The sequence below is a fragment of the Cnephaeus nilssonii genome (assembly GCF_951640355.1).
Source record: "Cnephaeus nilssonii genome assembly, chromosome: 17".
NCBI classification, from domain to species: domain Eukaryota; kingdom Metazoa; phylum Chordata; class Mammalia; order Chiroptera; family Vespertilionidae; genus Cnephaeus; species Cnephaeus nilssonii.
The window spans coordinates 8105920-8127169 of NC_137088.1; the positions used below are offsets into that span (position 1 = coordinate 8105920).

Genomic DNA, 21250 nt, shown 5'->3' on the forward strand with positions numbered 1-21250 from the left:
CGGCCTCTGGGAACAAAGACCAGCGCTCCCCCCCCCCCCCCCCCCCCCGCCCTCCGCCCCGCAGGAAATGGGGATCTCAGTCCTGCAACCATAAGGAACCGATTGTTTGCACACAGATTGTTTCCAGACATCCTGAATAAGCCTGAATACAGGTTCTTCCCCAGAGCTCCAGGGAGGGGCACAGCCTGCTCACCTATAGGGCTGTGCATTGATAAGTGGGTGTGATTTCAAGCCACATGTGTGGCAGTTTGTCACAGTAGCCATGGAGGGCTGATAGGATCTGGGCGAACAATTTGTCCTGTTTTGGAAAGTTTTGCTGTGGTCGGACCTGTTTGTGCAGAATCGCCGAACTGTGACCGTCAGTCACAGCCTGTAGGTTTCTTGGATGCCCCTGCGCAGGGAAAGGAACCCTTGAGCTCAGGCACCTTGCTGGCCAGGGAGGGTCCCTCCGGCTTCTCCTGGTCACCTGTGGGGCCTGCGGCCTGGAGCTCGGGTCTGGCTCTCTCCTGACGACCTCTGCGTGGGTCCCTGAGGACGCTCCTTGGTAGCCCGTGGGAAGGAGGTGATCTGTGTTCAGCTCGGTCTATGCAGTCCCACTTGGCTCTCCTGCCGGGAGTCGGACGCCGTGTGTGGGTGGGAGAGGGTTCGTGCTAACAGCAGCCGGGACATGGGGGGAAGGGCTGATGCAGAAGGCCCCCCACAGCTCTGCCTTCGCCGATTTTGGGGTGCCTGGTGTGGCTTAGCTGCAAGGCGGCTGGCCTGTTGATGAGGCATCGGAGGCCCAGAGCAGTGACACCACCTCCCGTGTCTCACAGTTTTTTGGGTTTGAGTTTAGTTCCCCAAGCCACAAAAATCCCATGCTGGAGTGGGGGAGGGGGGGGCGGGAGGGGGCTTGCACACGTGGACTCTCAGCAAAGTTGAATTCGACAACTGACTGGAACCAGCCTGAGCAGCCTGCCCCGCCCTCTGACCACCGGGTGCTGGGATGGTTGGCCAGGGGCTGGGAGAGTGAGGCTGGGGACCCCGGCCAAGCCCCCCTCCTCCATCCCCCCACCCCACCCCCAGGCGCCAGGCGGGATTCTCAGCTGAATGCAGAGCCGCCCCTGTGTGTACTTCATTGCTGGAACGTGGACCAGGCTGCAGAATTTCTCACTCCTCTGCTAGGAAACAGCCCTCCTGCCCGCGGGCTCCCCGGCAGAATTCAGCAGGTGGAACAGAGGCGCTTTCATTGCTCGGGCCGGCCACCCTCACTGTGCTTGAGCCTCCTTTGTGCCATGCCTGGAAGGAGCATGGGCTTGGTGCGCCAGGGTTGGCTGGCGCCAGAGCGCGCTGGGCCGCGGCCGCTTCGTTCCTGAGCCCCGCGTGGAGCCTCGGAAATGCCTGCGTGGGTGAGAGCGAGGGGAGGCAGGCGGCCAGGTGCCCAGATTCCTTTTCCCATTGGGGTGTCACCACTTGGCTCCATCCAGGCCTGGATTCCCCCTTTGGCTGGCCGTGTGACCTTCGGAAAGTTACCAGACCTCTCTGAGCATTCTTGTCCTCCGCTGTACAGTGGGGCTGGTAACAGGACCCAGCTGAGAGGGGGCGTGGCAGCAGTGACAGCTCCCAAAGCACCGGACGGCCGCCTAGCCTCAGGAGAGCCTTCGAGTCTTTGCACCAAACCCCTTGCTGCCTTCACGACTGCTTATTCTTTTTTTTTTAAAAAAAATATATTTTATTGATTTTTTACAGAGAGGAAGGGAAAGGGATAGAGAGAAACATCAATGAGAGAGAAACATCGATCAGCTGCCGCCTGCACACCCCCTACTGGGGATGTGCCCGCAACCAAGGTACATGCCCTTGACCAGAATCAAACCTGGGGCCTTTCAGTCCGCAGGCCGACGCTCTATCCACTGAGCCAAACCGGTTAGGGCACGACTGCTTACTCTGCAGGTTCACTTAGTGCCTGTCAGGTGCCAGGTGCCAGGTCCAGCCCATGCTTTCCAGGAGCTCACCCCGCCACCTGTGAGAGCTGAGTGCCGGGCAGGTGCTGATGGAGGCATGCGTGTGTGTGTGTGTAGGGGGGGGTAGCGGGGGGGGGAGATCAGATACTGAGGGGCTCTCCCAAGGTGCACCCCGGGAAATAAACGCCACGGGCTAGGTGTGTGCGGAGCAAGGTTTCACGGTGAGGGAGGCTTGGAAATGCCGGCCTAGGAAGATTACGTTGGAACCCAGAGAGGGGCCAGACTCTGAGAACCTGGACATTCTCTCGTCGATGGCAGTGATTGCTCTGAGGAGCTAATATGTACCTGGCGCGGAGGTGAGTGCCTTCCGCGGACTCTCTCATTCTGCAGAATTCCGTCGTTGGGGCGTGCCGTTCTCTGTAACTGTACTGCTACTGATGGACAGACATTTAGGTCGTTTCTCTGTTGATTTGGAGGGGCTGAAGCTTGGTCCTTTCACTTCAAGGGGGGCTCCTCAGGACAACGGACTGTTATTCAGCCGTAAAGAGGAGGGGCGTCTGACACCAGACGAAGGAACCCTGAGGACATTCTGCCACGTGAAGTGACCCGGTCAGAGAAGGACAAGTGCCATACGATCCCATTCGAATGAGGCACGTGGAGTGGTGGATTCATAGACATAGAAAGCAGGCTGGCCCTCGCCGCTTTGGTTTAGTGGATTGAGTCTCGGCCCACAGACTGAAGGGTCCCGGGTTCGATTCCGGTCAAGGGCACGTACGGTTGCAGGCTCGATCCCCAGCCCTGGTCGGGGTGTGTGCAGGAGGCAAGCAATCGATGTGTCTCTTTCACATCAATGTTTCTCTCTCTGTCTCTCTCCTCGTCCTCCCCCTCCCTCCCAGTCTCTAAAAATCAATGGAAAAATATCCTCGAGTGAGGATTAACAAAAAAAAGAAAGGAAGGAAGGAAGGAAGGAAGGAAGGAAGGAAGGAAGGAAGGAAGGAAGGAAGGAAGGGAGGAAGGGAGGAAGGGAGGAAGGAAGGGGAAGGAAGGAAGGAAGGAAGGAAGGAAGGAAGGAAGGAAGGAAGGAAGGAAGGGAGGGAGGGAGAGGAAGGAAGGCAGGCAGGAAGGAAGGAAGGAAGGAAGGAAGGAAAGAAGGAAGGAAGAGGAAGGATGGAAGGAAGGAAGGGAGGGAGGGAGGGAGGGAGGAAGGAAGGAAGGAAGGAAGGAAGGAAGGAAGGAAGGAAGGAAGGTAGGTCAGCTGGTTAACACTACCGAGCTGTACCCTTAATGATGCTTAAGATGGCACTTTTTAATGTTACGTTTCAAAAATCATAAAACAAAAATATGACTTTGACAGAAGAAAGTCACGTGGGAATTAAAATCCACAAATCATGCAGAATAAGGTCTGTGGTTGTCATCATAGTCTTAAAGGCGTCCGCCAATTTCTCGCCGTAGCTTAAAGTGGGGGCATCCTTAAAGGTCCTGGAGCGTTGAGAAGGAATCGAGGTGAAAGGGGTTTAAGAGGAACATGGCGTTATTCATAATTCAGTCCTTAAACAACACGTTTGTGCATCCTGTCGCGATGGATCGATGGGTGTCGCGATGGATCGATGGGTGTCTTCCACAGGCTGGGCCTGGGCACGCACAGCCCTCCCTGCGCTCGGCGTGGCGCCAGGTGTCCCGTGAGTCTTCATTTCGGGGGAGCTGTCATCCTTTGAGCTGTGGTCATGCGTGTATCTGCTCAGCCCCGCTTCCGGGCGGGTTTCAAGGCAGGTAGCGGATGACGCCACGCGCTGCCTCGACACCTGGTCATTCGGATGGAACTTCTCTGCAGTCCTGTCGCCACAACCGAGGCATTTGATTGACAGGAGCCCGGCTCGCAGGACGCAGTTGTCAGAATTTACACCCTGAATGTACAGCAGCATCTCGGGGCCCTTATTTTCTGAGGGTTTTGGCCGTTTTTTCAGACTCTGAGTAACGGTGCTCCTCTCTGCGCTGTCCGTAGACTCCCCGTGAGGAAGCCCCGCCGGTGTGCCGGACCCGCCGGGGGCCGTCCGCCCGACTGCGCCAGACTCCGGCAGCGGGACCCCCGATGGCAGTGGGCACCTCGCCGTGAAACCTGCCAAGCTGGACGCCACAGCTCTGCACGCCGACACTTTGGCCAACCCTGTGCCCTCTCCGGAGGCGTGCCAGCATGCAGTCCTAGCCTGCAGCCCGGGCCTCCCCGAGGAGCACTATGTGAGCGAGGCTGCGGAAGATGCTCCCAGCTACAGAGGGTACCGGGATGCCTGCACCATCACAGGTAGGGGCCTTTTCCTGCCAGGAGGCAGGGAAGGAGGGGGGAGGCATGGGAAGGGTGCGGCCACAGGACTGGGAGAGGGGCGTGGGGGTGGGGAGGGACCACTAGACTCAGCCAGGGGTCCTCAAACTTTTAAAACAGGGGGCCAGTTCACTGTCCCTCAGACCGTTGGAGGGCCGGACTATAGTTTAAAAAAAAAACTATGAACAAATTCCTATGCACACTGCACATATCTTACTTTGAAGTAAAAAAACAAAACGGCAAAAACACCCGCATGTGGCCCGCGGGCCGTAGTTTGAGGACGCCTGCTCTGAGCTTCGGGATGGTGAGACGGGCCATCGGGAACCTGCCTGAGCTGGAGACAGCCCCTCAGAGACTGGTCCATGGTGATGCTCGGTGCAGTGTGACCCGTGACCCCTCTCCGAGGCTCAGTGTCTCAGACACACGGTGGGTGTCATGGGATGAGACACAGTGGCGCTGTCGGATGCAGGAATGGGAACTGCACGCAGGGCCTTTGTGCACTGGCCAGATCTGCCCACATCAGTTCTTACAGGTGCCTGTCAGCCACGCCTTCCCGTGTCCCGGGAACAGGGTAATCCCTCCCCATGCAGGCAGCATCGCGGTCAGCACATCATGCCAGCGCTCCTGGGAGGCGCTGGGAGCCCGCGCCAGAGGCCGCCGGTGGCAGCGGTGCAGGTTGGAGTGTGGAGTGGCAGCCGCGAGTGGTGATAGTTAAGCCCGTTTCGTGTGCGCATTGCCGTTGGCTTTGTTCCTCAGTTTCGTCTGCAGGGTTTGCTCTCATCTCCTGTTGAAATAAAGCCCAACGACAGTTTAACACGGGCAGGTTTGCTGCATTCCGACTGGGGCCTGCCAGGCTCTAAGGGACAGGTGCCCTGACCCTGTGACCTGGCTCTTCTGTGCCCGCCCCACTCCGGGCGCACTGGCCTCCTCGCTAGTCCTCGGACCCACAGGAGCCTCCCTCCTCAGGGCCCCTGTTCTGGCAGCTGCCCGGCATCTGGGTCGCCCTCCCCCCCACCCCCCTCCGCCCCACGTCCCCCCATGATTCCCGCTTCCCTTTCTCTGAACGGCATTTCATAGAAATGAGGCCACCCTGCCGGAAAAGGGGTCCCCCGACCTTCTCCCATCTCCCTTTCCACTTTCTCTTTCTCCCCAGACTTAGCGGTGAGCTGCACTCGCAGAATGTAAATAGAATATAAACTAACCTCAGGGCAAGGACTGGTGTGCCGCTGCATTAGTGCCTGCATGTGGCCAGTGCTCAGTAAACATTTGTTGGGTAGATAAATTGTCATTTAATTATTACTGCATCCCTGTGAAGTGGGGGGTGGGGAGGTATGGAGGCATTGTCCCCTTTTTACAGGTAAAGACTAAATTATGAAAGGTTCAGCATCCTGCCCAAGATCCCTGAGCTCTGAGGGGGTGGGACAGGCATCCAGGTCACAGCCCTGGGGCACGTGTCCTCTGTCATCCGGGCGTTTAGTCTAGTTGGAGTGGAAACTGGGTGTGCACTGTGGTTAGTACGGTGATGGGCACGGGCACACGGGAGAGCACCAAGGAGGGTGCCTGGCCAAGTCTCCGAGGGGAAAAGATAGGGGAAGACCAGGAGGGCTGCCTGGAGGAGGCGGCGTCCCAGCTGCGTCTTCGTTTGCCCAAACATGCGGACTAATCCCTGGGATTCGTGTGGCGTCGGTGCCAGTGAACTCCAGGGAACACCCAGCCTATCGGGCAGGTTCGCTTTCTCCGAACGTGACAAGCGAGGGCGAAGACATGGCAGAACGCAGAGCTGAAACCTCAAACCGTGCAGCAGGGCGTGGGGAGTGGGGGTGCCTCGCCGGGACTCCTGTGGCCAGCTCTGCTGTCACGTTTGGCGGCGGCTCGGTCAACAGGAGGGTAAACACGGGCAGTGTTACCTGTTGAGGGTGCCGGCAGCCAGACCCTGCAGATCACGCTCAGGTTCAAGTCCCAGTAGATGCTCATTGAGAGAAAGACACGAAACTAAAGACATTCTGGGAGCCACGGGAGGGCGTGTCCCCGAGGATGCCCGGGTGGGTGCCAAGGGCTTGGCCCAGGCCGGGCCGGGGAGACCACTTGGCATCCGGCCTCCGCTGAGGGCACGCCGCCCCCGGTTCCCAGGGAGCGCTGAGCTGGACAGGAGGCTTTTTGTTCCTCTTCGGCTTTTCGGCAAAGCCCAGTGCCCAGCACCCCTCTACCCCCTACCTGGGGATATCACGTTTTCGGGTGCGTCATCTTCTGCGTGGGGCGGTTTTACCAGATGAGCCGATAAGGTGCCCGGGCCGCCGGGAGTTACGTAACCCATTGTGCGCCCGGGGCAGGTCCCGGCCTCAGGATCTGCCCCAGCACGCAGCCTGGGAACGCTCGGAGGAGGCGTGGGAGCGGCGGTGCCCAGGCTGCCCGGCGGGGCTCCCGCGGAGAAGAATCCCTTCCCTCTCGGAGTCGCCTTTGGAGGGCATTTCTGCACATGGCCTTGGTGTCTCCGTACAGGCAGCCCGTGGGGGCCCGGCCGCGGCCAGGCCTGTGCCAGGGCGAGCCCGTGCGGACAGACTCGGGTGGTAAGTGTGTGTGTGTGTGTGTGTGTGTGTGTGTGTGTGTGTTCGCCTGTTCGTTTTCGCTGTGCTGTGGCCGGAAAGGAGAAGGGACCAGAGGGGCCATTCTTTCTCTCCTGCCGTGTGCTGGCCGGGTTGTCCTGGAACACGTGACGGGGAAATTGCAAGGTTGGATCATGGACGTGCAGAGCAGAGGGACCTCAGTGGCTGCTCGCCCGCATCCTCTCATCCAGGCTCGGGAGGCTCGGGATGCGGGGCCAGGGGACCAGGTCTGAATTGGGACCAGGCCTGCCGGACTCCCACTACGTTCCCTTGACAGTCTTTGCCACGGCTGAACGGGGTCTCCAGGGTCCCCGCGATTTTCCTAAATCCTGTGTCTTTCTTTATCCTGGTGTCTTAGAGCCTTGGCTGGTGTCTGGGGCACCAAGGAAGTCTTTAAAAGGTGGAGAATAGCATTAGACTGTGCCTCTCTCCTTCCCTCTTTTCCGCCCTCACCTTTTTTTTTTTTTTTAAACTACATGTGCTTGGCCCTGGACCTCTGACCCACCCCCAGGGACGGAGAGCTTGCTAAGCAGTTCTGCTCTGGCTCGTCTCCCGGCGGTGGCGGTGGGGCTAACGTTCCTCCTCGCTTCCTCGGAGCTGGTCAGAGTCTGCTGCCGAGCCCTCTGGCTTCTGTCCTGCCTCGATGCCGTCCCCCGAGGCTGTCTGGGCCGCAGGGCAGTGAATCCCTAGGAGGGGTGAGCTCCTCTCGTCCCCGTGTCGTAGTTTTCGGTGTCAAGACCTACGAGACGTTGCACGAAAGAAGCTGGTGGAGATGCTGTGAATGTCTGCGTCTGTGTGTGCATGGCTTCGGGTGTATTCTGTGATTCTGCTCAGGCAGCGTCTGTTCAAGGCCAGCTTTTTCTGGGGGCCGTGGAGAGCTTGTCTGGGTCCCGGAGCCCTGGAGGTGGGCACAGGTGTGAATGGCTGGCTGTGACCCGGTGAGAATGGCTCCAGGTGCCTCTGGGACGCCCTGCCTGGACACAGTTTAGGATTTGTTCCCCGTCTCTCATACGTTACGCCGTCCAACTCGAGGATTTATTGCCTGCCAACATGCGCACATATAATATGGCCTTCTTTTAAGAGTTAAATTGAAGGTCTTGCTTCATCAATTCCTGCCTGGAACAAAATTCTTAATGTGTTTTCCACTGAAAATTTACCATCTAATTGCTACTTACTCGACTAAATTGAAACAGGAGAGAGCGGACAGCTGAACGGTCCCTCTATTTCACAGAGGGAGAAGACGTGAATTAGAGTTTAGGGCGGAAAAGCTTGGTTCTAAATTTGTAACTAAGAAATGTTACAAATGTAACGTAGACGTGTGTTTTGCTGCTTCTCTCCCGTGGAGTGACCCCTACGTAACAGTTGATGCCTTCCTGCGGTTGTCATGCTGGAGGGGGGCCCTATTGGGTGGGTTTCTGGAGCTAACTAATCTTTAGCAAAAACGCAAAACACGTCTTTTAAACGTGCGCTAAGTGATTTTGGCGCCTACCAGCTCTTTGCCTCCCCTCGGTTCCTCTTCATGAGGTAAGTGAGTGGGACATTGCCACACTGGGTTTTTGGCATAAAATTGTAACATGGAGTTAAAATGTATTCGTGAGATCCTGGACCTTTGATGGGGGGAAGGGACCTACATTTCCAGGTGTTGGATACATTACCTTCCTCCTCATTGGTTTTTGTTCTGGATTTGAAACAAATCTTGAATGTATCTAATGTTTTGGTGTTAACCTTCCCTCCCTTCAAACCATTTTGGGAAGCTGACAAATCATACATGCTAATAAGAACATTAAAGAGTCATCTTATTAAAGAACTAATTGGGAGCCGAAACCGGTTTGGCTCAGTGGATAGAGCGTCAGCCTGCAGACTGGAAGGTCCCAGGTTCGATTCCGGTCAAGGGCACGTACCTTGGTTGCGGGCACATCCCCTGTAGAGGGTGTGCAGGAGGCAGCTGATCAATGTTTCTCTCTCATCGATGTTTCTAGCTCTCTGTCTCTCTCCCTTCCTCTCGGTAAGAAATAAAAAAATAAAAAATAAAAAAACTAATTGGGAGTGCTTTGCAGGACTTTAGAACATCGAGCCCAACCACAAATACAAGCAGCATTCTCGATGGTGTTCCTTTAAGCCGCGGAGTTCCATAATGGATGGGCATTCATTTGATTTGCAAGTATGGGAGTGAGGGTCACCCGTAAGCACACAGGCTGTGTCAGGGGCTGTCTTCTCGATGTGACCAGATCAGGGTCCAGAGGCAGCTGCTGGGCAAGGGGCCAGGCACGGGCCTCGGCCTTTGTGTAGCACCCTGTTCTTCCCACACAACCGAGTTCTGCCGCGGGGCTTCCCGGGGATTTACTGGGGAGGGTGTGGGGCGCCTCTGCCGGGATCAGGCCTCCCAGGTGGGTCTGGATGGGTCCCTGGCCGCAGGGTTCACTGGTGACTCGGACTCATGGCCCCGTGAGGAACTTCGAGTCAGAAACTTGCCCGTGTTCTCTGAACCCTGCTCTCTCATGTGAACACGGGTGGGTGAGCACGCCACGCTGAACCGGTCATGAACTGAAACTTTATAGCTGTCATTAGACCTGGAATGAATCAGATTTCATAAATCCTTTATTAGGGTTGCCCAGAGAAACAGAACCAACAACAACAACAACACACACACACACATACACATACACACACACACACACACACACATACACACGTGCACACACTTTTATTAGAAGGAATCGGCTCACCTGGTTATGAGGCTGACGTTTTGTAGCTTCTTCTTTATTAATCTGAAATGAATAGGTACCCAGCCCTCCGAAACACATGCTTTCACAAGAACCAATGCCATGCCTCACTGTAGTGCAAAGGAGACCCTGAAGGAGGAGGATGGAGCCTGGGTTTCAGTCGTAATTGCGAGGACCTGCCCAGGGTCTCATTGGGATGTGGAAGGAGCAGCCCCTGCAGGCACAGTTGCTGTGAAGGTGGCAGCCCTAGAGGCAGCTAATGGTACTTGGCCGTTCGAGGTCCAAGAAGCTGGCACTGTTTCCGGCAGGCCCCGCGTGAAGGATGCTTTTAGTTTCTGGTGTTTGCTTGTTGACTGTGCTCTAAGGCAGTGGTTGGCAAACTCATGAGTCCACGGAGCCAAATATCAACAGGACAACGACTGAAATTTCCTTTGAGAGCCCAATTTTTTAAACTTAAACTATATAGGTAGGCACATTGTTATTAACTTAATTAGGGTACTCCTAAGCTGGCCTTTGCTAAAAACTCAAGGGGCCAAAGAGCCGCCTGTGGCTCGCGAGCTGCGGTTTGCCGACCACTGCTCTAAGGCCACCGTCGCCAGCCGGTGGCCCGCGGACCACGGGTGGTCTATGAGGACCGAACGGTTGGCGACCGCTGCTCTAAGGAACATTCTTGCATGTGTAACTTTTGGGTCACTTATCCTACGTGTCTGTAAGCTGACAGAGGGGTGGATGTGCATTTAGGATTTGGTACACATACGTCACCACACGGCCCCGTGGGAGCCTGCCCGGTGAAGTGCCGAGCCCCCGCGCGAGGCAATGGCCGTTTCTGGCAATTTCTTGCCAAATCTGGGTATCATCAATCCTTTTCCCCTTGGCTAATCAGATAGTCATGAGAAATGGCATTTCATCTTATTTCCTCCTTTTACCTTATGAATGCGCCTGTGCCTCCATTCTGTTGTGTTTCATTTTCTGCAAACAGCCTGCTTTTGTCTTTGCTCATTTTTCTAGTGGGTTGTTGGCCTTTAAGAGGTAGAATTGCATGTCTATTGTGTGTACGGAGGGTAGGGCGCTGTGCCAGCTTGAGATTCTTTTCTATTTCAGAAGAGGGAACTGTCTTAAAAATAGTTACACAAATTTCTGTTTAACGATGACTCTGTTTGGTAGTCACAGGAGAAGTGCAGGGTGCTAAGAGATTGTGTAAAAGGGGATTTCTGAATTGGCGTTTCCAAGGAGACTTCGGTGGAAAAGCAGCAGTTAAGCAGAAGTCGGAAGGATATGTAAGGGTTAGTGGGGGAGGGAGGGAGGGAAAGAGCATTCGAAGCAGTGGAAGCAGCATGAGCAAAGGCCCTGTGGTAGAGAGATACTGATCATGGTAGTAATAGCTAACATTGCTAGAGCACTTACTAGCTATTGTCCTAAATGTCCTTCATATCTAACTTTGTTTAATTCTCTTATCTTAGTCATCTATGGCTGTGTCACAAATTTCCCCCAAATTTGGCAGCTCTTAAAACAACACTGGCCTCCGTGGAAAGCAGTCTGGCAGTTCCGCACAGGTTACAGGTAGTGACGGTGTGACCTGCCAATTCACTCCCTGTTATCGACGCAAGAAATGAAAACGTAAGTTCACACCAGACCTTATATGCAGGTGTTGCAAGCAGACGAATGCCCAGTAATTGCCAAAAGGTAGAAGCAGCCCAGGTGCCCATCAGTTGAGGAGTGGCTAAACAACATGTGGGCTACGCATACCATGGATACTGACCTGCCGTGGATCCTGACCTACATTGGAGTACTGACCGGCAATTTGCAAAAACAGAGGGCTGCAGGGAATGTCTGTTCCCACGCAGTTGAGCAAATAGGCGATGAGCAAATAGGTGATGATGAGCGCACGGTGAGAATTCCTCGCGTCGGGACCTGAGTTGTGATGGATGCTGTTGGAGAAGTTGTACTTGGGAGAGCGTCCGGGCCCGCACCCTGGGCAGCTGGGCATTAGCAGACGCCTTGCTCTTTGCCGGCTGAGATGCAGAAAACGGCCTCGCGTCTGGTCCCAGGTTTGCATTCCTCCCAGAGTGTGGACGTTGAGCATCTTTTGGTGTTTCCTAGAGGAATTTTTCTTTTTCTTTCTTTTTTTTTTTTTTTTTTGCTATGACTTGAGGTAGATGCCTTTTAATCGTTTCTGTGTTTAGTTCCTGGAGTACTTACCTCCATCATCCTAAACAAGATGGTTACTATTTATACTTTAGTTACCAACTATAGTGCGGGCTCATGGCGGTGCCTCACTGGATGGCTGCGAAGATTAAATTAGTTCCTCCTTGCAGCGCCCTCAGCATGCTGCTGGCACGTAGTAAGTGCTCACTTATCCGTTTTCTTTGTCACGGTTGTCTGTCTCTCTCTCTCTGTCTGTCATCAGTCTATCTGTCTGTCTACCTTCCTGCCTGTCATCTCGCTGCCTGCCTCGTTGTCTGGCTGTCTGTCATCATCCATCTGTGTGGCCTGCAGGGAAATCCTGGGATTCCTGCTGCTGGGTTGTGGGTGGAGGGGGTGGGGAGGGCTGGCAGCGGGCTTAGATTTAATGTTGCCCTTCAGTCTCCCTCCTCCCCCCACTCCCCTGCTTACCAGCCCTTCCCCATCGGCTGTCTTTCTTGTTTCTGAGCCTGGACCCCACGGCCCCGCCTCCATGGTCTGGGCCCAGGCGTATTCTGTCCGTTCTTCTATCCACACCCCCCACCCGTGTCTCAGAGATGTGCTCAGCTTTACTCACCGGTGACTCTCCCCTCCTTCCGCCCTCCCTGCCCATGGGGCTCTTTGCCGTCCTCTTCACCCTCTTCGTCAGAGGCTGGCTCACCTTGGTGGGTGCTGCAGCTCGCTCTGCTGGGCGTGGTGGGCCGAGGCCTCGGGCTGTGGCCTCAAGGAGCACAGGCTGGCGGCCAGTTTCTGAACCTGCTGGGGAGGCAGAATCCGCGTCTGTTCGTCTAATGGGAATCGTGGGCTTATTGGGGGGGGGGGGGGGGGGAGCAAGGGACACATTTTCGTGAAAATACTTAGAAAAGCCTGAAGCGCCGTCGGAAGCCCAGCAGACCCTTCTGCGAGGATGCAACTCCTCTCGATTAAAACGCCTGCACCGCCCTGTGGCATTTGTCTCAAAGGTTCCCTGATGAACTCTCGAGGTTCCTGCTGGATCTGTTCTCTCTTCTCTTTTCATTAGATGATGAGGCCTGTCATGTGTGCATGTGTGCGAGCGAGCGTGCGTGTGTGCATGTGTGTGTGTGTGTGTGTGTGTGTGTGTGTCTCTTTTGCTTTGGCTTCTAGGAAGCTCAATTGCCTGAGGTTTTTTTCATTGAGGAGCTGTTCTGGTAAAACTCTGTCCTTTGCCAACTCCCTCCTCCCTCTCTTTCATAAACGTACCGGCTGCTCTTTTGTGCATATTCCGAAGGTTCTGTTGAAATCCCATTGGGCACGCGTGGGTTTAAGAGGAAATAAATGAGTGGCGGCCCACTGCAGTTTCTCAAGGTGCCGTGGGCTTGCTCTTGTGGGCGGCTACCCTACCCCCACCGTTCAGCCCAGACTGTCCTGTGTGGCCCCTACGGTTGAGGCCTAGAATGTTGGCTTTGGGGCGGAGAGGTCAGGGTGTGACTCAGGCTGCAGCACTTACGGTGTGGCCTCAGGAAGTCCTCTAGTCCCAGATCCTGTTTCTGCATCTCTAAAACGGGTGTGACTTCGGGAACCTGGGGCTGTCCTCGGTCCTCGGTGTGTTCGTTCCTGCCGAGTGCCTGGTGCCGTGGTGGGTGGGGGGAGTTCCATCCTCTTAATAGTTTTTCTCACTGAGTCTCAGCTTCGCTCCCAGTTTCTGCCAAGCTGCCTCCCGCCAGCCAGTTTGCAGTGGAATCGCCCAGCACAGCCCTTGCCCGTTGGCCCCGCCTGGCACGGCGCTGTCTGACGGCTTGGACCTTGAATTCCAGCCGTGAGGAGCCACACTTTGGATCACCCCGGGTGCACCCCGTGCCTTATGTAAGCAGGATCCCACAGATTTCCCGATTTCCCAGACTTCTGTCCTGGAAAACAGGATGAGTGGGAACATGCTGTGGCCATCGTGTGCCCTGGGGGGGCCTCAGGGTCCAGGAGGAGGGGGCGGGCCTCAGGGTCCCACTCTAAGCTGCTGTCACCTCTGCAACTGTCCCAGCACCAGGGGCCAGCGGGCGTTTCTCGGAGAACTTCTATCTTTAGTTTTCCTTCTTTTCTTTCTCTTTTTCTCTGCCCCCGCCCTCTTCTTCATCCCCTCCCCTTTTCCTTTCACTTCTCTTCTTGCTTCCTTGGTACCTATTTCCCCTTTTCTTTCTCCCCTTCCTCCCCTCCCCTCTCCTCTCTCTATGCTGCCCTTCCCCCACCTAATAAGAGAAACAATTTCTTTAGCTTTTAAAAAAAATATATAATTTTTATTGATTTCATAGAGAGGAAGGGAAAGGGAGAGAATCATTGATCGGCTACCTCCTGCATTCCCCCCCGCCCCCCTCCCCCCCTCCCCCCACTGGGGATCGAGCCTGCAACCTGGGTATGTGCCCTTGACCGGAATCGAACCCTGACATTCTGGTTCATGGGTCGATGCTCAAAATCGGAACTTCACATGCCCCCTCCCTGACCACGACCCCCACCCTCTGATCCCTCCAGTTTGCCTCCCACAGAATTCAGCCGTCAGACCCCCCCTCGGCTTCATTCCCCATGAACTCACCTGCGCGTTCACCCTCGCTGTCTGCTGACCCCTTTCTCGTCTTCCTGCCTCTGGCTCCACCCCAGTGTGTCCCAAATGGCAGGAGGCCCCTCTGTCATCACAGGATGTGTGTCAGCGTGAGAGGGTGCCTGTCACACACACACACACACACACACACACACACACACTCACTCACACTCACACACACTCACACAGATACACACACATACACACACATACACTCACACACACATACACTCACACACACACACACACACAATACACACACATACACACACTCACACACACACATACACACACTCACACACACACTCACACACATACACACACACACACACACACACACAGGGAGGGGAGAGGCCCGTTTGCGAGGCCAGCTCCCCCGGGCCGTGTGCTGGGAAAGCTCCGAGGAACATCCACCCAGCGTGGCCTGACACCTCCTGTCTTCACCTGGGAGTTCTGCTTGAATGTGGCAAAGCCTCGATCTACCTTGGCGGCGACATTTTATTAAAAGGGAAAAAGAGCCCAGCCAGTGCTGCTCAGGGTTCCTGTGCCCCTGTCTCCCCCTAGTTATGTGGGGGTTTGTGGGGAGTAGAAATGGGGAGGGGCCAGCCTGAGTGTGAGGAAGGGCCTGCACATCTGGTGCCGCTCTCCTTCCTTTGCGGGACCTGGAGGGAGGGAGTGGGCCTGCCCAGGTGCGGGTGCAGCACCACCTAGTGGGCCCGGGAAGCACTAGCAACAGGAATGGCAGCCTTCACCTTGAGACCCGATGCCTGCAGGGTCCTGGCTTTGCCACTTTTGCAAGGGACGTGAGAGACTGTCCAGAGCGCCCGACAGGTAAGGCAGGCAACTTCAGTTGTGTGGACGGAACGAAAGAAACCCTCCCTTCCCAACCCAACCCCTTCTCCTGTTTCGATCCATCTAACCTTTATTTTATTCGACCCTCACCTGCCTTTTGCTGGAGCTAATCCTAGTGTTTCTAAGAGAGCATGTGATGAGAGCCGCGTGGGGCCATGTCTTTCTTGTGTAGACGTCTCTGGCGATCCTGATGGTGGTGTGATCCCAGTCCCGTGTGGTGAACTCTCTTCTTCTAGTTCTCAGTGGTCGTGCCTTACTTCCATGATTTTAAATTGGGTGTGTATCCGTCAGGTTTGCTGTAGAAATGCTGGGTAACAAACAGTCCCCAGATCCACCGTGGCAACACTGACTCCCTGATCCCGGTTGTAGGTCACCTGAGGAGGGTGGCCTGGCCTTTGCTTCAGGTCTGTTCCACGTGTCACTCATTGGAGGCTTTGAGTTAAAGGGGCAGCAGCTGTGTGGGGCCACCCTCTCCTGGCAGAGGACAGGAGCTCCAGGGGATGCATTCAACCACACAGACATAGTCAGAGCCTCTGGTTAGACATGCAGTCATTCTGTCCACTCCCATGTCACTGGCCTGAGCAAGTTCTGTGGCCTGGCTCAACGTCACAGAGCTGCGAAATGATATTCCATCTCGGCGAACCATGGCAAGGCTGGGAGTGAAGGAGGAATTGTGAGCAAAGTGAACAGCTGGATTTTAGAAGATCCTCAGGGAACGAAGGAGCGGCCTTGAATGGCGGAGGTACATACACAGGTGGTCTTTAGGGAAGCCCCATGGTGTCAGCGACCTCCAGGCCTTATTCTTAGCCCTGCTGGACCAGAGGACCGCGGTGGGCATGGGGAGGGACGGAGGGACGGAGGGACGTGGGCTCCTGTCGCCTGGAGCAGGGGTCGGCAGACTTTTCCGTGAAGGGCCTGTTTTACTAGTAGGTCTGTGGGTCCCGTGATCTCGGTCACAGCTCTTCATCTCTGCTGTTGCAGCTGAAAGCAGCCATAGGCAGCCCCTTTAGGAGCAGGTGTAACTGTGTTCCAATAACATTTCCTTTCTAATGACAGGCAGGGCTGGGGTCACTGTGGGCCATGGTCTCGACCTGACCTGTATTGGGGCATCAACTTAACAACAGGAGAAAAATAGCATAGCCCTTTGTGGTCGGGAAGCCAAACAAAACAAAACAAAACAAAACAAAACCCCCAAACAAACCCAAAAACAAAAGACCTCAAAGGACTGTCGGTGAGTCCACTAGCGTCCCACCCACTCAGCATTGTTAGGCTGTAAACGGTTGCTCTATAGCATTGAATTCCCTCCACAGCCAACGCTATTGTTCCTGAGCATGAAATCTCATTTCGCCGAACCCGTTTTCAGTAGAAATGCCTGCAAAAGGCAGTACACGCTCCGTGGGCTCTCCAAGCTCCGTGGGCTCTCCAGGCAGTTGCTGTGGAAGGCAGTTTGCCTTCCGTGAGCAGTGTTTCTGTTTTTGGAGGAGGGGCCCTGTTATTAAGTGAAGTGAGGAGCCTCAGGGACCCTGCCTTCCATTCCTCTGGTTGCATGTGTGCGTGTGTGCGTGCGTGTGTGTGTGTGTGCGTGCATGCGTGCGTGTGTGCGTGCGTGTGTGTCTGCTTCCGTGAGATGTAATTCATACACCGTATAATTCGCCCACATACAGTATATCACTCGATGGTTTTTAGTATGTTCCTAGGGTTGTACAGTCATCACCACAATCAGTTTTGGAACATTTTCATCTCCCAAAAAGAAACTCTAGATTCTTTAGCTGTCACTTCTCCCCTCCCCCATCTGTCACTCCCCCCCCATCCCCCAGTGTGGCTGCATTTTGAATAAGTTTTCAAAAAGTCAGCTCTTGGTTTCTGCTGCCCTTGTTTTCTTGACTCAGGACCCAGCCGTGCCTTGTGAACAGACCGAGGGACGGCCTCGAGTGACCCTTGTGCTGTTCAAGCGTGTGCCTGCAAGACCCTTGCCTTGCTTCTGACGTTTGCATATTGTAACTGCGTCACCTGTTATGTCTAACATGTCCCCTCTATTATACTTTTAATTTGTATTCTTGGTTTTTGTTAGTCCTCACGCCAGGACATTTTCCCATTGATTTTTAGAGAGCGTGGAAGGGAAAGGGAGAGACACAGAGAGAAACATCCATGTGAGAGAGACACATCCGTTGGTCGCCTCCCACACGCGCCTGACCAGGGCCAGGTTTGAGCCTGCATCCAAGGGACGTGCCCTTGACGGGGAAACGAACCTGGGACCCTTCAGTCCACAGGCCGACAGACACTCTGTCCGCTGAGCCAACCCGCTTGGGCTCATTTGTATTCTCTGTAGGAGGTTGTCCCCTCTAACGTTTCACACTTTGAATTTAAGTCTGTGTGGCTTTGAAACCCGGCCCAAGTCACATGGAATCATTTCCCTGTCCGGGTTTCCTTGTCCGCGCTGTTTAACTGCTTATTGACATCTCTCAGTAGCCATTTGGGGAGGATGAGCTTGAAGTCTTTTAATATCCAGATGATCTCACTTGATGTTTTGAAAAAGTAGCCATTGTTCATTTATAAGCAGAATTTCCTGTTCAGGAAATCATTTCGGTGAACAATAAGACAGTTGACTGCATTGAATGGTGGCGGCACAGTAGGTACTATGGTTTCACAAAACGTTGTTCTATGAACACAATTAAGTTTTCCTGGTCGGGCACTTCACTCTTTATCTCAGAGTTTACCCTTTGATGCTAACTGCCTTCCATTGTCCCCCAGTAAGGACTAACTTTGTGGAGAAGGGGACAGATGGAAGGATGTGTGTCCTGAACCCGGCCCGGGCAGCTGCTGAGGCCTTAGAGGGTCTAACTGTAAATTTTGGGTATAAGTGTTTTTGGGAAATAGAAAGCAGTTGTAGGTAGGCGTAAAAAGTCAATGTTTGAAAACAGGAAACTGGATCAGAACCCCCAGATTGGAGCGACAAAACCCGTGAAATGGGAGGGAGATTGATGAGATGGGGTACAGGTAAGTTATCCCATTTTTGCTATGGATAATGAGAGAAATACAGATTTTTTAAAAATATATTTTATTGATTTTTTACAGAGAGGAAGAGAGAGAGATAGAGAGTTAGAAACATCGATGAGAGAGAAACATCGATCAGCTGCCTCTTGCACACCCCCTACTGGGGATGTGCCCGCAGCCAAGGTACATACATGCCCTTGACCGGAATCGAACCTGGTATCCATTGAGCCAAACCGGTTTCGGCAAGAGAAATACAGATTTACCTCCTAGTGATAATTTACAGGTAACTACCTGTCTCAGTAAGGATCAGGTTTGGCTGCATAGAACAGTGGCCTTGCCTCCTAGGATTGATTTTTCTCTCCATAAAAGCAGTTCAGAGGGAGGCTCTGCAATGCTGGTGCAGCCCTGGCCTTGAATTCTACTGTACCAGCTGTGGTTTTCATTCTTGAGGTCGCCTCATGCTCTAAAAAGGCTGCTGAAGCTCCAGCCATTGTGTTTACGTTCCAGGCCTCAGGAAGGCAGCCTTTTGGAAAGCCTCACATGCTACTACTGCTGCCTCATTGGCCAGAACTTAGCCCCGTGGTCACACCTTGCTGCAGAAATGTCAGCTTCCCATGGGGCTTAGGGTTTTGATGCTAAGGATGAATAGTGGGCAGCCACTAGTGGTGCATGCCATGCCTCCTGGACCAGCATTAAAGACCTGACACGGACCTTCCAAACCCGTGTTTCCTCCTCTTTCACATCTGACCCACACGAGACAATGCTGTTATCTGCATAGCAGGAGGACTACGTGATGGTAGCTCACAGCTGGAGACCGCCCTGGACACTGCCTGGCCCCCTCCATTCCCAGCACCGCTGTCCTAAAGCACTAGAAGACACGGAATCTGGCGGCACTGATTCTACAAAACAGAAGACTGCCGAGCAACGGCACCTCGAGAAAGCGGAACCACCGGGAGGCGGGACAGAAGGAAGATCAGCCGCACCGGACAGGAGTGCTCCTGCTGGAAGACAGAGTCTCAGAATGGGTCAGAAAGGGAAGCTTCAGCGATGTGCTGTGTGTAGGGAAGCCTCAAAGCAAAGTGCTCCAGAGGGGGGGACTTGGAAGTAGGAGGAACATGGGGAGAAAGGAGAGTCCTGAGGAGGAATTATTTAATCAGGGGCAGCCGCCCTTCCGCTTTCCGGGGATCGGACTGCTGTAGGGACCTCATGGAAGTGGAGGCATGCAGTGTTTGTCCTGCTTTGTCTGGCTCATTTCACTCAGCACAATGGCTTCAGGGTTCATCCACGCTGTAGCGTGTGTTAGAATGCCCTTCCTTTTTGAGGGCTGAATAGTATTCCATGACATGCCCTATATAATAAAGAGGTAATATGCAAATTGACCCTCATACCCTCACGTCATCACAAGATGGCCGGCAGGGGAGGGCAGTTGGGGGTGATCGGGTCAGCAGGAGAGCAGTTAGGTGTCAATCAGGTCAGCAGGGGAGTGGTTAGGGGATGATCAGGCTGTCAGGCAGATGCTGTTAGGGGCAATCAGGCAGGCAGGCAGGCGAGTGGTTTAGAGCTGCCAGTCCCAGATTGTGAGAGGGATTGGGCCTAAACTGGCAGTTGGACATCCCCTGAGGGGTCCCAGATTGGAGAGGGTGCAGGCTGGGCTGAGGGACATCCTCCCCCCGCCCCACCAGTGCATGAATTTCATGCACCAGGCCTCTAGTATATACTATATGTTGTTACCCACTCATCTATTGATGGACTCTTGGGTTGCTCCTGCCTTTGACTGGTGTGACTAATGCTGTGATGAAAAGGATGTACAAGTATCTGTTCGTGCCCTGCATTGACTTGACTGTTTTTGGGCATATACCCAGCAGTGGACTTGCTGGGTCATAAGGTAATTAATTCTGTGTTTAGTTTTTTGAGGAGCCTGCAGTCGCACGTTTTTTACTTTATCAGCAGTAAACACGCTTCTGTATTTTGTGCTGTAGAGTTTGGGGAGCCCCTCCTTAGATTTACTCCCACGTGTGAGACTCCTGGCCGGAGGGTCAGGACCACTTTTTGGTTTTCCAGAGATGCCGTCGCACTGTTTCCTACAGCGAATATGAATTCAGCCGCGAGCACTTTCATTGGCCACCAGCCCGGCACGGCTATTTTTCTGTAAAAACGTTTCCCCCTGGTGATTTTATAATCACAAGATGATTAAGCGTATGCACTTTAAAGAGAAGTTATCAAGAAAATTGGAAAACCGCCCTAACCGGTTTGGCTCAGTGGATAGAGCGTTGGCCTGCGGACTCAAGGGTCCCAGGTTCGATTCCGGTCAAGGGCATGTACCTTGGTTGCGGGCACATCCCCAGTAGTGGGTGTGCAGGAGGCAGCTGAATGATGTTTCTCTCTCATCGATGTTTCTAACTCTCTGTCCCTCTCCCTTCCTCTCTGTAAAAAATCAATAAAATATATTTTTTTTTAAAAGAAGAAAATTGGAAAACCAAAGTATTTTTTTTCTATTTATCTCCTAGTAAAACAACTTCAAAGGGACAGTAACACCTTCCGTTTTTTGAGCATTTCTCTAGAGGTTTTTACCTCTGGATTTAGACACGCGAAAAGCAAAGAGGTATCGGTGCAGTTCCAGCTGCCTGTCTTACGATTAGAGCCCATCCGATCTGGACGGGAGCACCATCTGCTTTAGGAGATTTCCACACCAAGCCCCTGGGAGCCACCATTTCTGAAAGCCACTGACCTTGGGGTTGACCTTCGGGGGGCCTCCCTGGCAGGGCCCTCCTCCTCTGCGTGCCCCTGCCTCTTCTCGCCCCTCCGTTGCACAACACACTGGCCTGCCCCAGCGGACACGGCCTCGCTCGTTCCGTTGCATAAGCTTGCACTTTAGCCTCTCGCCGGAGACCCTGCCTGGGAAGGGGACGCCGCGGCGTGGCTCCGTGCTCCTGCCCGCTCCTTTCGGGTGAGTATCCTGGGAGCTGGTGTCCTGCGCGATGAGGCGCTCGCCCGGAACCTGACACCCAGCCTCCGTGGCATCGAGCCGGTGTCGTTGTTGACCCGTTTTCTTAGAAAGAGTCGCTTCTGGGGGCAGGTAAGGCCACCGCGAT

The 21250-nt window shown here is 54.2% G+C and overlaps 1 protein-coding gene across 3 annotated transcripts in view; it reads left to right on the forward strand.

Moving 5' to 3' along the window:
• Window positions 1-3964: 3964 nt before the first annotated feature.
• TRAK1 (trafficking kinesin protein 1) overlaps window positions 3965-21250 on the forward strand; it is a 98685-nt gene continuing 81399 nt past the window's right edge. For all 3 annotated transcript variants that reach the window (XM_079795769.1, XM_079795770.1, XM_079795771.1), the window contains exon 1: window positions 3965-4239. The gene's annotated coding sequence lies outside the window, so the exon portion shown is untranslated. The remainder of the gene's footprint in view (window positions 4240-21250) is intronic.